The 15,258-nt window shown below is 34.0% G+C and overlaps 1 long non-coding RNA gene across 1 annotated transcript in view; it reads right to left on the minus strand.

The window, feature by feature from the left end:
* The window catches only part of LOC141398560 (uncharacterized), a 440,123-nt gene that overhangs the window by 373,273 nt on the left and 51,592 nt on the right, over positions 1-15,258 (minus strand). Inside the window, exon 2 of the long non-coding RNA XR_012411661.1 lies at positions 4,389-4,603. This is a non-coding gene — a long non-coding RNA (uncharacterized lncRNA). The remainder of the gene's footprint in view (positions 1-4,388; positions 4,604-15,258) is intronic.

The following is a 15,258-nucleotide window of genomic DNA, read 5'->3' on the forward strand; positions in this document are numbered from 1 at the left end:
TCTATCGCTAAAAAAGTTTCCGCGCCAAATGCATTGAAGTTCAGTAATGCATTTTTTCAATTTTATCTGTTATGACAACATATTTGCTTTTCATTAAAATTTTTATTTTTTTAATCTAATTGAAAATCATTATCAAACCGTTCTGGACCAAATTGTTCTCAAATCGCGCCATTTCGGAGCATATTAGGAACTTTTGACACTATTGCAATTTTTGGTTTTTCTTTATAAACTCGTGAATTTTATGTTTCTATTTTTTGTACCTATCGGAGAAGAGAATATGGGGTCATTAGCAACGAATTCGCGAAAGTTACAGGCTGTTTTTGTTGACTTTGCCTTTGTAATATTTTGTCCAAACATAGTTTAAGTTCGAAGATAAGCCATATCGGTCCACTCCTTCAGGTACCTCCCCCACAAAAGTTCAAAAATGTTCGGACAAATTGTTCGTATGGTAACTCTTGAAGGGAGTGGCCGAATTGGTCCATACTTTTCACATCCTAATATATCTACCAGATATACATCAGTTTCAAATATGGACTATATTTATCCAATCCATCCGGTACCTCCCACACAAAATTTCGGTAAAGATCACCTTAAGACCTGATATGGAATCACTTTGATTTTTGTTGAAGCAACTTGCATTCGCTGCCTCAATTGCGATGGCAAGTCCATACAAAGCAAACAGCCCGAAGTGTGTAAAACCCCCTTATGGCACCATATGTAGTGGCTGGAGATCCATTCTTTTTAGTATCTCCTCCGCAAAACTTTTGATATTTAATCCTAATCTACATTTTTGTCGGTTCAAACGCCCAAAAATTTTAAAACCCCCTAAATACATACGTTTTTCGGGGAAAAAAATAATGTTTCAATATACACAGGCTGAGGGTATATCTCTGTCCGTAAAGTTTTACTGATATCAACTTTTATTTGAACTTTTCATTCATAGTTTTGCATTTTTGTCCGTAACTCAGAAAATTAGTTAGAGAATCGCACTACAGGTTCGAATATGGACTACAAATGTAAACTCCTTTGGGTACATCCCACACAACACAATTTTGAAAAAAATCAGTTTGAGGCCTTCTCTTGAATCACTTTGATCTTTGTTGTAAGAACTTGCATTCACTGCCGCCATTACGACTATACTTCCTGAGAAAATAGCCCCAAAGTTATAAAAACTCCTATGGAACCATATAAACTACCTGAATGAGGCGCACGATAACTCTCGAATCGATCAGTCAATTCGGTCCAAAATTTGGCTTTCGTAATATTTTTCCAAGCTTTGTTTAATTTGATGGGCACTATAGGTGCACAAAGTCCGGTACCACCCCTCAAAAGTTAAAAAGCTACGCGCTATACCTTTTGAACCGACCAAACCTCTAAACTTTGGATCTCCTAATATTTTGTCCAAATGTAGTTTTACTTCTGAAATGGTCCATATCGTTCGTCATACACAAAGGTGCAACATTTTTGTTTACAGTGCGAATATCCCTTGGAATTTTATAGCCGGTATTACATTTGATATTGTCAATAGAAGAAAGTTTCAATTCAAACAGGCTGAGGGTATATCTCTGTCGGCAAAGCCGACTGATACCTTTTTACTTGTTTCCTCTACCATTACAAAATGACTTTCCTCTCATTTCATTACCATTTAGGCCTTTCTATAGGTTCTTATATCTGTACTTCTCTCTCTCTCTCTCTCTCTCTCTCTCTCTCTGTAAACAGGAAGCAAATATATTTTCACTTAGCTTTTTAAAACTGGCCATAAAAATTTAAGTTGAAGATTTTTAAATTGTTTACTTCCATTACGAACAACAACAATCAAAGAAAGTTGTTGAGGCCAAAGGTGTTTTTCTTACCTCTATGCTATTCATTAAGTCTTGGGTATTGTACAAAACAGAAAAAAAACAAAACAGGAAAAACTTCCAACTAAAACTTTACCTTTTAGATTTTTATTTACTGCAGTGCAACACGTAAACATAAAAAATATTTTAACGCATGAACAGTCCTTTCAAAGGCTACTCTGCCAAAGGGCCTACCTGTTTTTCCCTTTTCAAGTAATTTAAATGTTTCTTGTTTTAAAAAGGATGTAACGCATATAAGTTAATGTTCATAACTTTACAGGAAAAAAATATATTTTTTACATACATTCCCTTCAACTAAAAACCGCATAGGAGTTGTAATGTATTTTCAGGTTTTTATGTGTGGGTTTAAATAGTTTTATGTCTTTAGTGTGTTGGTTTAGTCATGTGGAAGTTTGTGCAACGGGTTGTTCTTGTATATATTAATAGCTTCCACATTAGGGAGTTACCAGGATATATTAAGCTATCAGGCGAGGCCTGTATGGTAAGAACTAAGTTAAAATTTTATGTAAGAAAATAAATCTAGTTAATAGCTATTTATTTAGATTCGTGATAAATATGTTTATTGAGATGCAAACGTTTTGATTAAGAAAAATTTTATTTGAGAAAGTTATTTGAAACTTATGATTATCGTCAACGCACATACGCATTGTGGGAATATAATTTGTGGGATGCACTAGGGGCGCATGATTATTGTCAAAGCTGGTACGAACTGTGGGCAAACTGTTAGTGAACGGAATATAATATATATTCAAATCAATCATTATCCATTCTTTTAAATCTTTGTTGTTTCTTTAAGCTTTGTTGCAGCTAATTGGATTTGTTTAAAAATTGTGTAAAACCGAAAAGTTCTAAAAAAAACATTCTTGCGGCATTTTTCCTTTACTTTTTAATTTCTGCTACCATTAGTAATCACGATAAAAGTGGAAAAACTTTAATTGGAAAACAAAGTATAAAAATAACAACAAATTAATTGAATTGTAAACTATTTGTATACTCTGCTAGTGGTACACATTATTCAAGTATCATGGTGCTCTTGAATCAAATTTAAATGGAAGGTGCTTACACCTGGGAAGTTTTTGCGGATTCTGAAACTACAATATTCATAGATGAAAAAAAATTAATCAGGTTTTCACGATTTTGCTTGGAAACCGCAAATACTATCGAAATGGGACTAAAGATGATGTTGTAGCTATGAAAAATCTCTACAAGGTTGGCCTTTGTAATATCTTCGTAGTTTTTACCGTTATTGAGATATAGAAGTTCAAATTAGGACAATGGGATGACTGTATCGCCTCCTTAAAAAAAAATTTTATACACAGTATACCTTAACTAACTTTAAATGAAAACCACTTGCACCAGGGAAGTTTTTGCGGTTTTGAAGCAGCTATGTTTATAGATGATAAAAATCCAAAAACAAGTAAAAGTCGCTAGATGGATTTTTTAATAAATCGCGATCAAAGTTAACATTTTTAAGTTTTTTTAGGTTTTTACGATTTTGCTAGGAAACCGCAAGTCCTATTGAAATGGGACTAAAGAAAATGTTGTAGCAGTGAAAATTCTGTACAAGATTGGCTGATTGATATTTTTCTAGGTTTTACCATTTTTGAGATATAGAGGTTCAGATCAAACTTTCAGATTTTTTTCATAGGTCTTCAGGATTTAGCTTGAAAACTGCAAATCGTTTCGAAATGGGACTAAAGAATGTGTTGTTGTTGTAAAAATTCTCTGCAAGATTGGCTTCGCAATTTTTTCCTAGGTTGTACCGTTTTTGAGATAAGATGGGAAATTACAGTCATGACATTGTTTTATAAAGAGGCGATACAGGCAATCCATTGTCCTAATTTGAACTTCTATATCTCAATAACGGTAAAAACTACGAAGATGTAGAGAATTTTCATAGCTACAACATTTTCTTTGGTCCCATTTCAATAGGACTTTCGGTTTCCAAGCAAAATAGTGAAAACCTAAAAACCCCTCAAAAATGTCGCGGTTTATTTAAAAAGCGCACCGGCAATTTTTTTAGTTTTCTTGATTTTTCTCATCTATGAACATTGTAGTTTCAGAATCAGCAAAAACTTCCTAGGTGTAAGCACCTTCCATTTAAATTTGATTCAAGAGCACCGTGGTCTTCTTTTTGTTTTCACTTATTTTCCCCTTTGTTAATAAATTAATTTATGCATAAAATCTAGTGAACCAGTAAATACTTAAAATAAAATGAATTTACCAAACCCTCTACAATTATTTTAGGGGTGCCAAAACTTTACAAGGGTGTGAATTTTATTGCCCCATTGAAATACGTGTATGTTGCTTTACAACAACAAAAAACTCCTCAATGTGTTAATACAAACATTGAGTGCAGCGCTATGGATATGTGAATAAGCTTATGTGCTGGAAATTGCTTTGTATTGCAACACATTTGGTACCAGTTTCCCTTGTTTTTCACTATATGGTAATAACCACCAATATTTAACAATCAATATCAGGTATTAATGGTAAACAAGAAAAGAACATGTGGGGGTAGCAACTTACCATAAAACATTTATTGGAGCCTGAATACATTGCAATGACTAGCAGCTTAAAAGGTATGGAAATTATACTTTTAGCACGATTACATGGATTACCACCATTATATCAATTAAGTGCATTTAATGGCCAACACATTTGAAACCATAAAACGCTCTTGTTTCTCTGATTTTTGCATCTGTTATAGTAGGTTTTTGCTTGAGCGGGAACCGGGTACATACCTAAAAAGAAAACAAAGAAAAAACACATCGTTTTATTAAACAAAAATTGAAAATAGTTATGGTTTATATTTTTATTTTATTAGTATTTATTAATTGAATAAAAGGTTGTTTAACATGGTGTATGGTAGAATGTGTTGAATAGTTAACGGCATAAACATGCAAGGGTTACTTTCCAACTAACTAGTAATACTTAATAAATGGTATTGACAATAAACTAAATTTTAAAATGCTGCGGACGTGGATTCTTAAAAAAATGTTTATAGCCAAAAGGAAAATAAAAACCATTTGATTTGAAAAGGTTTCTAAAAGCGCATGATTGTCGTCAACACTCATACGCAATGCTGGCATATAATTTGTGAGAGGGCCTAGGAGCGTATGTATGTATATAAAATATTAATAAAATACATTAAACGTCGATTCATGTTTTAAACAAGTGTGCAAAGGCTATAGTCGTTACTGAGCCGACTATGGGATATCCTACACCACTACTCTGTGCATGAGCTTTTTACTTGTAAACATTTCTTTCCAACAAATTAGTATTTATGTACATATATACAAAAAAACCCACTTGGCGTCGATTAATGTTTTAAACAAGTGAGCAAAGGCCCTGTACATAAGCTTTTCACTCGTAAATATTTCTTTTAGGGAGATACTCAAGTTTTCACCTATCTGACTTTTATTCCAAATGATTTAATGCGAACTGAACCAAAATAATTAATATTTAATTACATATTTGACTACTGTAGACGTATATTTTGTACTGAATTAAAGCTTTGCTGTTCTTCTTGATTAGCATTTTACATGTCTTAAGTACACCAAATAGAAGCAGAAATATTTGTCATTATCTTAAAAACAAAATAACAATAAATATTTAAATTGTGTAGGTTAACGCCTTTTACAATAATTGTATCCACTTTACTTTTGTATTATATCAAGCTCTCTCCTTGAAATATGTCCAATAAAAGCAAACACATCTGACGTGGAAATAAAATTCCATAAATTGGAAATTGGGATACCACAGCGTCTTTCACGTCAACGTCACAAGCATTTCACCAATTGTGGTGATGCAATTGATAATATTTTAAAGCTTAGAATTTCCTCATTGTTGAAACGCATCCAACCAATGTTGAGATACTCGTCAATACAATTCTAATAAAAAAAGTAAATGGAAATGTTGTTTTGCCCATTCCGACTCTTGAATATTATTTAACCATCACCAAAGTCAATATGCTTCTTCCACTCTGGGAGCCCTATGAACCACCAAAATTTCGTTCCGATCCTATCAAAATTACGATATCTTGTTATTTGGCCACCTATGCCAACCAACTTTGAATCATTATAAAGACGAGATTTCCTACTTTCATAATCAGGCTATGCTTTTGGAAGGTCCCCAACCAAAGCTTTTTTATTCCTCAGTATAATTAAAATCTTTAGATTCACTTTTGGCAGTTTTGTTGAGATGTGTATTATTTTATTGTTTTAAAATAATTTCAGTTTAATCTCTGAATTTATTTTACAACAATAAAATAATACACATCTCAACAAAACTGCCAAAAGTGAATATAAAAATAGACACACAGCACGGTGACGATATTTTGTTGTTGTTTACAACAAACCATCAAAATTTGCTATGCATTTCTTTGCAATGCAAAGTCCATAACAGTGGGAAGTAGTTACTTGGTTTAAATATACGGCTACGAGATTTTTAAATGATTTTTTTTGAGATTTTTAAACGAATTCATCGGTTACGTTTATTCTTGAGCTCAGGTCGTCGTAAAATTGGGGAAGAGTTCTTTGTTTCAATACAAAGAACTAAGAGAACTGATGAGTCCAAGTGGTGTTGGACGAAACTACTATTTTTTGCCTTTCCCGAAATTAAATCAATTTTACTACATCCAACTTTAAATAAAACTTGTTGTTTTAAAATTTTAAAAACAAGTAAACCCGAGATTATGCTTATTATTATTATATTACAACAATAATATAACTAAAATCGCCAAAATAAAAAGTTGGTTTTCATTATCGACTATTGCGATATATTCGTTGTTTGACCACCTACGACAACATACTTTACATCATTAGAAAGGTGATATTGTCTTCTTTGATTGTCAGGTTTTGCTTTTGGTATACACCTTATAGAAGATGAGATATTCGCTTTGGGAAAAAATGTTGACTTTTTCTCCAAATAATATTTTTTGCATATTCTGACCACTGAATTTTATCGAGCCATCACCAAAATCAGTAGTCTTCTTCCCCTCCGGAACCCGCATTAATCACCAAAATTTCGTGACGATCTGATCAAAATTGCTACCTGCCAGATCTACTCAGCTGGTCCAGAGATACATGTTGGTATATATAAGAATGGGTCTACGACCATTATTTCGATGCGTTACATATTTTTGGCCAAAACCAACTTATAATACCCTCCCCACATAGTGAAGAATCAACTTGGGGTGGACTCGTGAAAAAATATTTTTTAAAAAATGCACTGAGTGTGTATTCGTAATTATTTTTCAAGCCTCTAGACTTATTGAATAAATAAATAAAAAAATACTAAAACGATGTTTTAAAAAATCCACTTATAGTGAATTAAAAAAAAAAACAGAAATATATTTTTTAACGCTTCTTGACGTGGATTCATGAAGAAAAAAATGTTTTAAGAATCCTATTGAAGTGGATTCATGAAGATAATTAAAAGGTCAACATACGTGGATTGACCAAAAAAGTGTTTAAAGCCTCCAAACGTGGATCCATGAACAGCATTTTATTAAAGCCGCTACATTCATGAAAAATCTTTTTGTTAATTGCCACTTAACTAGACGTTGCAACAACGCGTTGTTTCGTAGCAAAAATAGTCTGGCATAATCCCATTGTTGTTGTTTTAATAAGTAAAACAACTAATTTAAAAGTGGAGAAGTTTGGCATTTTGGTAATATTTTCTTTCAATAAAAACCCAAGTTATGTTATGACGGCATTTGATTTTTACTCATATGTGCCGTTTTTTTAATATGGCAAAGTGAGTACCCGCTTCCTTCGAAGTTCAAGAAAATATGCATCTTATTTTCACCGGGATATCCCTGTACATTTTCTGAAAATTTCAGGAAAATCGGTGCAGTAGTTTTGTAGATGTAACATATTTTAAAACGTGGGCGTGGTCGGGTCTTTAGGCCCAAAAGAAGAACCTAGATTCAAGATTAATTCGTAAATTTTCAACCCTATACATTCGCAATTATTGCAATTGTTTTTTTTTTTTAATATCAAACAAAATATGCAGCCTATTTTCTCCGGGGGCCATCCCTGTACATTCCCTACAAATTTCAGGAAAACCGGTGCAGTAGTTTTGTATATGTAACATATTTTAAAAAGTGGGCGTGGTCAAGTCTTTGGGTCCTACAAAAGTAGGTAAGGTCGGAGACACAGCCATAATTATCTCGCACCCCGCCCCTTAAATTCAACAAAATATGTAGAATATATTCACCGGGGGCCATCCCGGTACATTCCATGACAATTTCAGGAAAATCAGTTCAGTAGTTTTTGTAGAAAAGATTAAAATTGAAAATTGAAAAAAGTGGGCGTAAATAGGCATATAAACCTAAGATGGGCTATGACGAACATATCAAAAAAGAATTATCCAAATCGGTCTAGCCGTTTTCAACTGGTGCCATTACCAATGAACGACATTTGATTTTTATTTATATAGATTATATATCTGCTTACCGTGACTTCAAAAAATTGCCCTTAAATCTGATAAATACAAATTTTAAGATCAGTTTGTGCATGAGGGTTTTTCACAGAATCACGTTATTATTAAGATTTTATGTTATCTTATGTAGAAACTCATTACGCTATGATGCAGGGATATGAGGTTGTAAAAAAGTCATGACCCTAATATACATATATGGTACATTTATTTAAAGTGGCGTAAATGTGTTTGTTTTCACCATCGGTTTCAAGTGGAATAAAACATCAGTATATTGAAAATAAGGACTGCAGACAGTGGCTCCTGGAAAACTAAATAAATCTAATCGTATGATATTTATTAAAAAACATGTGAATTGTATCTGTGTGTTGTAAAAACAGTATGAATATACGAGTAGTTAAGTGTTTGTTTTTCAAAATCGTGAACAAATTTAAAATTCCATTCCTACTGACCAACTTTCAAAGTATTGCCTCTATGAGTATAATTATTAACGACGCTCATAAGCCCATGTGTTTAAGGCCATTATATATTTGATTATAGCTAAACTTCGATATAAATATACAAAGATGTTTACATTGAAGAATGAAGCCCTGGCAAAAAACTGATGTACCATGAATTTTGTTTCATCCGAATTTTTTTGTGTTTCTAATCGTAATCGGCGTGTAATTTTTAAATCCGGTCGCGGTTTTTCTCCATCAGCTCTTGTTTTTGATTTTTACGTAGACTTCCGAGAATAAATATGGTACCCTTTGTATTAGGCAAACGGAAAGAGCAAGAATTCTGAAATTGGGAATGAGGGTCACTAATGGAGAGTTAGAAAGACGGTTTCCTGAAATTAGAAAGTGTACGTAAAGTAATAAAAGTTATAAATTTGGAACCAATTGTATATTATGAACGGACATAGCCAGGATCAAGGTTTGGAAATGGTGTTGGTTTAAGGAAACGGTTTTGGAATTTCGTTCTTATGTGCAAAGTACTTAATGGTACTTAATTTGATACAATTTGGATTTGGGTGAACAGATGGACTTGTAAACCTGAAACTTGGAATTAAGATTACTGTTGAAGTGTAGGACTGAGATATGGGGATAGTTTTGGAAATTCGTAGTTTTTTGCACAAAAAGTATGAAATTGTACAATTTCGATTTGGGTAAACAAATAGAGCTGAAAATTCGCACTTATTGGTAAGAAGAATACTCAATGGTACTAAATATGGTACAATTTATTTTTGGTAAGCGGATAGTGCTGGAATCCTGAGATTTGAAATTCGTACTTATGGGTACGAGGAGACCTAATTTTGGTGCAATTTGGAATTGGGTGAACGGATAGAGCTGGAATCCTTAGATTTGGAGTTAAGACTACTGTTGGAGTGTAGGATTAGTTAGTTTTGGAAATTCGTAATTATGGGTACGACAAGTACTAAATGGTACTAAATTTAATACAATTTGAATTTGTGTGAACGGATAGAACAGGAATCCTGAAATTCGGAATTTAGATTACTGTTAAAGTATAGGAGGTAGTCTTGGAAATTCGTACTAATGAATACGAAAAGTACTAAATGGTACCAAATTTGGTATTATTTCGATTTTTGCGAATGAATAGAGCTGAAATCCTGAAATTTGGAAACAAGATTGGTGCGCCAATTTAGGATTTAGATAGTTTTGGAAATTTGTTCTTTTTTGTACTAAATGGTGCTACATTTGGATTTGTGTGAATGGATATCGCAGGAGTTTCGAAATAAGATTACTGTTGAAGTGTAAAATTATTATATATGAAAAGAAAGACATATCGACATTTAGAGCTTATGTGGGAATAAATTTGATATTGGGTGTAGGAATTCCGAATTTTTTTACTAAAGTCAATGTTGCTGTGCAGGGTTGAGATATGGATGTGGAAATTTTTTGAGTGTTGGTGTGTAGCGTTGGAGATGAAGAAAGTTTTGGGAGAACAGATAGAGCTGGAAATGAGAATCGCGGTTGGTAAGGAGGTAATTTTTTAAGCTTATACCCAGGTGTACGAAAAGTACCAAATTTGGTACCATTGGTATTGCACAGACAATAAAATTTTAAAAAATCCATACAAATTCTGAAATTTGGTATGAAATATTGGAAATAACTACTATAAGGCTACAAAAAGTACTAAATGGTAAGAAATTTGGGATAATGCTAAAATTATATAATTTGTAATAATGCTATTAGTGTACGCAAGTTTCTAAAGGGTAATATACAATAAGCGTTTTAAACATCTAAACATTGAAGCATTGATATTGAATGTACTGTTAAATCCTTCGAAATTTGTCATGAGGATTACTGTTGGAACTAGATAAGGTTCTGGGTTTGAAAAATTGTATTGAATATTGTAGCATTGGTTTAATGTGAACGCCAGGACGGTTGCTATCTTTCAACCAAATTGATTTATTATTCTGAATGTTATAGTATGTTCAGTTTGGAAAATCTTACTAAAGTGCGACCTCTTTGCTAGTAATCAGATATAAAGCATCCATGCGTATGAACATTGACAACAATCATACCTCCATATGTACAAGACTTTACTGTGCAAAGAGAAAACTTATTAAAGTGCTACATACATCTAAACCATTTTACTACGATGTTTTACTGGAATAAGGAATAATTTTGGGTTCTTCTCCTTTTCGAATATTATAATCAAACTTATTTCATGTCTGGCAATCAGTGTGCCTACGCACTTACTTAAACATTTGCCATAGTTCGCCAGTCCATATAAAAACTTCTTAACATAAAACACATATCCCTTTTGGTGGATACAGCGATGCACAGTGGATCCACTTGTAGGGAGAAAGTTGCCAAAAATATTTAGAGTATAAAAATCAAGCCAATGCGCCGGTTACAGCTTGGTGCTGCTGCGAAGAGTGTTTTAAGAAACCACTAGCGTAACTTTCTCCCCCCTTTCCCCTCTGGAGGGGGAATACGGTAAGAATTGTTTTATCCTGTTAATACAAAATGACATGAACAAAGGTTCCGATTATCTTATGATGCAAAATAGGCTTGGAGAAACAAAACAATCTCCAAAACAACATAAGATCCATCCAATTTAGCGGATTAAAAAAAAATCAACATTTTGTCTGAAAATTGGTACAATTTTTATATTGATCTTATAGCGGTCTTCCTGGAAGGCACGTATCGCCAACGTAAGAAAAATTTTAAAGAAGATTTCTTCATCTTTCCACTGATGCCAATTATGTTAATGAGATAAAAGAGTTATACGCTAATATATCCATAGAAACCCTATTCTAGGGCAGCTTTAGTCAGTGTCCCATCACTTATAATCTGGCACTAGATGGCAGCTGCTTTAAATACTGAATAATCATAAACCCTACTTTGGAAAATTATTCCCGAGCTGGGCATCATGACTAAAACCTTAGGTCAAATTTAAGTATATGATCGAACTGGCATTACAAAATACACTAAGAAAATATGCAGCTAACTAGAATTCCACAACACGCTAAAACACTATTTTTTTAAATCAAAATTAATCTATTATCTCCTCCTTCAAAATTTTGAATATATTTACTTGCACTTAAAATATATCTTGTACTACAAAAAATATTAGTCAAATGTTCTGATTTTGAAGCTATTCTTAAGAAGATAGCGTTCGAATGAAACTAAAATTAATATATTTTTAAAAAGGTCCATGTGATAGCTGTCAGATTTGCCAGATGTTGCACCAAAATTTTGACATACATTTTTTTATTTTTAGCCAATTTTTTTTTGTTGCTGGCAATATTTATTTTAAAATTCTATAGATTCTATTCTATTGAATATGGCATGAAATACACATGAACAAAAATTAAATTAAATTCTGCGGAAGTACGTGTTGTTATGTTCAAAACATTCTGGCCCATTTAATTTTTGAGGAGGTATTACTAGTGCAAAATGCATATTTTTCCAATTTTCTGTCATCCAATGAATAACAAAATAATTATTCCAAGAATATTAGCTTTAATTTGTATTTTAGTGAGTCTAAAAATTTTTATCCTGCCAAATATAAGCCTTTTTGCCATTTATGTAGTGGTATGTTGTAATCTTTTTATTTGTTTCAAATTTATAATCCATTCACAACAAATAACAGAATATAAATAAATTCTCTCGAAAAAAAGAAACTTAATGAAAAATACATCCTTTTATGTGTATAAGCCTTTCATGTTTCTATTTGAATTTCTTTTTTAATTAATTTTTTCAATATCCCGCTATTAAAAAAAGAGATAACAATTTTCAATACTATCTGCATTTATTCAGTAGCTTTGCTTGCGAATCAATTTGAATCAGTTTATTCTATTTCTATATTATCTGTACTCCGTATTTCTTTGTACGTGGAATTTACATAATACTTTTATATAAAAAAGTAAAATTCAGAATTTCAAAGGAATTTAATTTGAACTAAGTAGTTGTGTTTATTGTTGGTCTTTGAAGAGTTAAAAATATATGAAATAAAATATATACGTATGTAGAATTTCAAATACTGATTGCTATAATATTGGTTGGCTTTCAAAGTAAGTAGCAGACATTTTGAAGAGATTATAACGGTACAGGACTATAGTTCTATATATCGTCAGTACTATAACAACAGATTCTAATTTAGATAAGGAAACATTATAAAACCCATCAAGAACCGCCACCTAAAGCGAGTAATTGGGGCTTTTATTAGAAAATACCCTCTATTGCTCAATTTGAGTTGACGATGAATATCGAAGTACAATGATTACGATGGCTAGGTCATGCCATGCGCATGAATATATCCACCAGCAATGCAAAGTAAATTCAGTTTAACGAAAATGCGGCAAAATATTCACGTTTATACACCCTCGTTCTTTAGACTAACGATGGTGTATGTATACACTTTCATAAGGGCAAATGTGTCCAATCGAAATAATGGTTTTAGACCCGAAGTCGATTAAGCAATGTACGTCCGGCTGTCTGTCTGGTTGGAGCGCATGATAACTCTAGTACGGATCAGCCGATTCTGTCCAAAATGTTGTCCAAACATAGTTTAAGTTCGAAGATGGACATTATCGGTCCACTCATTCCGGTACCTCCCCAAAAGTTCTAAATTTGTCACTACAATAATGTGCACGATAACTCTTGAAGGCAGTAACCGATTTAGTCCATACTTTGTACATCGTAATATTTTTACGAGGCATAGGTTAGATTCGAATTTGCACTTTATTGGTCCAGTCCATCGGGTACCTCCCACACAACATTTCGGTGCAAGTGCGAATCCTTTGATTTTTGCAATAACAACTTAAATTCGCTGACGACGGTACAAGTTTTTCAGGGACAAGTCTACACTACTTGAGAAAGGAGCATGAAAGCTGCAAAAAACGGGGAAAAGAATTTTGGTTGCGTAGCCGGTATTCGATTAGATATTGTCAATAGATGAATGTTTCAATGCACACTGGCTGAGGGTATATCTCTGCTGGAAAAGTCGACTTTGAAAAAGTCAACCTTTAGGTTATACATACATGCACATACACTTTGATACGACCAACAATTTGTCTCATCGAAATAATGCTTTAAGACCCCAAATACGTTTGGACGAAATTCGTTTCAGTTAGTTAGAGTAACGTGACAACATGATCACGTACATAATACAAAAACAGTAACGTCCCACTACCCAACAACATCACAACTAGCCAACCAACAACAAGGACCCTACTACCCAACAGCCTCACAGCCAGTCAACCAATACACACTGTTGGGTGTACATACATTACTTTGTGAGGTGTGTGTTACAGTGCGACTGGAAGTGATCGACAGGATTACGACTTGGGTGAAATTCTCAAACGCTTTGTGCCACTGCACACACACATATTTCGGTTTGTTGGGGAAAGGTGAGACTTGCTACTGCAGGGAGCTAGTCACACGTGCTTGAGTACAACTAAGTATTCGGAATCCGCCAACTTACACGGGAGTGCACAGAGTGTTGGGAAGTATTTTTGAGAGCTAGCCCCTTTGTGCGGTGACAAATACATTCACTCCACCTTCGGGTGTTGTTCCACTCCACCTTCCGGTGTTGTTCCACCTTCCGGTGTTGTTCCACTCCACCTTCGGATGTTGTTCCACTCCACCTCCGGGTGTTGTTCCACTCCACCTTCGGGTGTTGCTCCACTCCACCTTACAGAAAACGGAATAACCGGGTGGCCGAACCCTTAACACCGAATCACCGAGTGGCCGAACACATTCGAACTCTGAGTGGCCGCACATCTACTACACGAACCACCGAATGGCGAGCTCTGAACACCGAATCACCGAGTGTCCGAACACATACGAACCCCGAGTACTTCACATCGCCTACTACCGAACATCGAGTTCCCGACTATCTTCAAAGCGTCTACTATAGAACAACGAGTCATCAAGTTCCCGATTATCTTCAAATCGCCTACGACCGAACAGCGAATCACCGAGTTCCCGATTACCTTCAGATCGCCTACTACCGAACGGCGAATCATCGAATTCCCGATCATCATCAAATCATTTACTGAATCCAAGTTGCCGATCCCCCAGCCAATTATCCTTCTTATCGTATTTAAACATCAGTAGATTATAAATTAGGTTTACATCAATAAATATCCAATTTAACCCCCAGGAAAGGGAGATTACTCGTCCTATTATTCCGTAAGGTTTAGTGGGCCCTTATGGCGACCCTGGACACAACTAAGTCTACCCCAGCCTACGACAAAACCACGTTACATTTGTCTAACTTCAAAGATGGGCGATATCGGTCCACTCCTTCGGGTACCTCCCTTACAAAATTAATTTTTTTTTTTGTAAAATGGTGTAAAAAATAACTCTTGAAGGGCGCAGTCGATTTGGTCCAAACTTTTCACATCGTATTACTCCTTCCAGATATAGATCGGGTTCAAATATCGACAATATAGGCCCACTCTTTCGGGTACCTACCACACACAATTCTGAATAAGTGA

The sequence above is a fragment of the Musca autumnalis genome, unplaced genomic scaffold (genome assembly GCF_047663935.1).
Source record: "Musca autumnalis isolate F117 unplaced genomic scaffold, ASM4766393v1 scaffold_3, whole genome shotgun sequence".
Classification (NCBI taxonomy): domain Eukaryota; kingdom Metazoa; phylum Arthropoda; class Insecta; order Diptera; family Muscidae; genus Musca; species Musca autumnalis.